This window comes from Agelaius phoeniceus, chromosome 5 (assembly GCF_051311805.1).
Source record: "Agelaius phoeniceus isolate bAgePho1 chromosome 5, bAgePho1.hap1, whole genome shotgun sequence".
Classification (NCBI taxonomy): domain Eukaryota; kingdom Metazoa; phylum Chordata; class Aves; order Passeriformes; family Icteridae; genus Agelaius; species Agelaius phoeniceus.
Genome location: NC_135269.1, coordinates 21,019,020 through 21,022,666, shown reverse-complemented (window position 1 = coordinate 21,022,666; position 3,647 = coordinate 21,019,020).

Genomic DNA, 3,647 nt, shown 5'->3' with positions numbered 1-3,647 from the left:
TGTCCTTTACTTTTAAAGAACAATAAGGGAAAAATTTAGCCTTCTTTCTGTTGTCTTATAGGGAGTAGATGCTATAACATTAGAAGCGTGGCTCATCACTATTTTTACTGTTTTACTAAAAACTTCTTAAGCACTTTTCACAAAGCAAATCTGTTGTTTTTAAGTACAGTGAGTGTAGCTAATTATTATTGATGCTTTGGAAAACTTCCTGCAGCCTGATGAGAAGAAGTGACTGGTTCTTTTCACTAGAGTTGTAGACAATGCATTTTCTTAATATTAAAAGCCAGTTCTTGCATAATTCAATTTATTTCCATTAGTGTTAGCAAAACTTTGTGTATGGAGTGAGACCTTATTATTTGTAAGAATTTCACAATTTGTCCTTTTGTAACTGGACACTGAGAGTGGGAACAGATCTACAAATCTCAGTGAATTGCCATGTAATTATAGAATATCATCTAGTTCAGACACTGGCTCAAAACAGGACTAATTAGATGAAGCTATTGAGCATGGTGTCCAGTCAAGTCTTGAACCCCTCCAAGGATGATTTCATAATCTCTCAGAACAATCTGTTTCATTATTTAACTACCTTTAAAGTAATTTTTTTCAGTAGTATCTAATCAGTATTTCCCATGTTCCAGTATGTTCTGTGGCCTTTTGTACTTTCACTACACACTTCCGAGAAGAGTCTGGCTCCATTTTCTCTGTAGTCTCTTTGCAAAATTCTCATGCAACAAAATGGCCTTTCAAGCCCTCTCTTCTCTGGGGTGAACAGCATAATCTCTCAGACTCTCCTTGTAGTTGATGTTCTCCAGCCCCCTTGGCCACACCTGCTGGTGCAGGCCAGAAGACAAGCCTTGCTAGTAAAAGTGGCCTTTTCTATGTCTTTTGTGACTACTCTCCCATCCCACTGAGCAATAAGCCCACATTCATCTTCTGCTGTCAATGTTCTTACAGAAATCTTTCCTGTTGTCCTTCAGCTCCAACTGAACTATGGGTTTCCTGATTTCATTCCTATGTGTGCAAACAAAATGTTTGTGTTCTTTCCAAGTAGCTGGTCTCAGTTTCCATCTTCTGCATGCTTCCTTTTTGTGTTTAGGTTCACTCAGTAGCTCCATGTTCTCCATGTTGGCTTTCTGCCACAGTTGCTGAACTGTCTGAACATTCTAATAGCAGTTCTTATGCTCTGAGGCAGCTGCCCTTGAAGATTAGCCAGCTCTTCTGGGCCTCTGATCTCCAGGGCAACTTCCCACAGATCCTGCCAAGCAGGTCTCATCTGAAGTCTGTGGTTGTAATTCTGTTCTTTGTCTTGTTGCTTCTCCCAGGATCTGAAACCTGACAGTCTCATGCTCCCTGCAGCCAAGGCTGTCCTTGGCCTCTGTATCTTACAGAAGTTGTTCTTTGATTGTGAGTAGCTGCAGCTCTTCAAGGGTATCAACCTTCAAATAATTCCATACTTCTAATATTTGTAAAATGGAAGCTGTATTTTTTCTTTTATCAGTGTCAACAGAGACATTAAACCGGGAGACATTAAAAGCATTTGGAAAGGAAAACTACTCTACAAAAGTCACACTACAGAAAGTTCAGTTCAGGATAGAAATGTTGCTTGTGTAGTTTGAGCTGAATCAGTTTATTTATCCGGCTGTCTGATAGAATACTAAAAAAAGGCATCCTGAAACCAAATAGCAGTAAGTCATAGCAGGGCTTCTAATTCTTTGTGTTGTTTGGTAGATGAAGAGTGACTAGAAAAAGACTGGAAGAACTCCAAAGAAATTGAGATTTTCAATTAGATTGGTGTCCCTCACTGATATGAGAAAATGTATAGAGGCTTATGTAACTGAGGGTGTGAGTTACATTCATCATCAGTGGCCAGAGATATGAATAATGAAATTATTATGCAGGTCACTCCCTGTGGTAGATGTTAAATCTGTGTGAAGTATGAGCATTTGTTGACTGACTGACTGAGAAGTGTCTCTACCTTTTCTATTCATGGATTGCACAATGAAGTGACTCAGATTGTCCAGCAAAGTGCCCCATGCCTGGGGGCATTTGCTTGGTACTTGCAAGCTAATTGATTAAATCACCTCCTTGACAAGCCAAGTAGTACTGGTTAGCTGAAGTACTGGTTAACTGGATAAGAAAACAGAAGAAATGGAAAATATTGACTGCAAGGACCCGATACTATATATTTGTACCAGATATATACACTGCAGTGTCTGTATGCATTTATATATATGTATGTATTGTAATATAAATACTATATTTTTTATGGTTTCCTGTATCCTGAGCAATTTCAGACAGATGGGACTTGTTTTCCATCTGTTTTTCATACCAATGGCGCATTAATTTACTTATTTTACAGTACAAGCATGGCTAGGAATATCTGTCCTGTGGAAATACTAGAATTCCTACTAGGGTTTCCTCCTCATTTGAAAAACCAGTGCTGAAACCACCTTCCACAAAGGCAGCATGCCACCCCAATCTCTGCATTCTGGCACCTGAGCACCCCCAGCCAACAGTTTACATTGTCCTCTGCTTATCCCTAAATGAAATTTAATAGATTTTACCTGGAAGGTCCAAAATAGCTTGGGATGTGGTTATCAGAGGCCACTCCCTAGGTGATACCGCTGAAGGTGATAGCAATTGGCTCTCTTCAAGCCCACAGCTCTTTCCTTTAAGTGATGGGCTCATGGCTGCAGAAGGTTTTCCCTGCAACATCCTCAGCCTTGTGGTCTGCTACAGCAAAGATCTTGTCTTCACCCTTCAGAGGAGAGGTATAGAAACAAATACATGGTGATTCCTCTTTGTCAAGGAGTGGCTTTGTTGGGAAGTGATTGATGTAGCTAAATCTAGTTAAATTTTGATATTTTAAAGTTTGAGAACTATGCATATGCCAAAAACACGTATCCTTCCAGTCTTCTGTTTTTGTTCTACATATGAAGTGTGTTTCTTTCATCTCTCAATATCTGTCAGTTAAAATTTAAAAAGACAATGCTAGTTATACTAAAAGGCAAAGGTGTTCTGCAGGATTGGTTGAAAGTGTTAAAAAATTAAGTCAATATTCTCTCATAATTTTGGAGATTGTTTATATTGTGATCATGACTGAAAATATTCTAGTGGTTTGAGGTATACTGTTACCTCTGGTAATGAAGCAGCTACTGAAAGATGCAGCAATTTCAAAAGAATTTTTCAGATATTAGGGAAGAGGCAATTGTCTTCTTATAGATGGTTTAATTCCATAATTAATTCCACAGCTCTTCCATAGCCCTGTGGTAACTAAAAAAAATTTATCTGTAAAAGTATTGCTAGAAAAGACACTCTCCTCTACTTTCAGCTGTTTATAATCCAGTGCAGTAGCTGGAAATGAGGAAAACCAGAATAATGTGACATGTTTGCCAGGTCAGTCCCAGATGACAAATAACTCCATAGAAGGCTGTTCCCAGCTCTGGGAAAAAAAAAAAAAAACATTATCTGATTTTGTCCAGGTTTGTTTAAAAATTCTCTATCAGGGTGGCTTCTCTCACTCTCCCTGGGAAACCTTGCTGAAAGCAAGACCTTCTGAATTTCACACTACATGCAGTCTGTGATTTATACAGATAACTCTATCTTGGTTTAAATCTTGTCACAGAAGCCCCTGGGATGGGCATTGG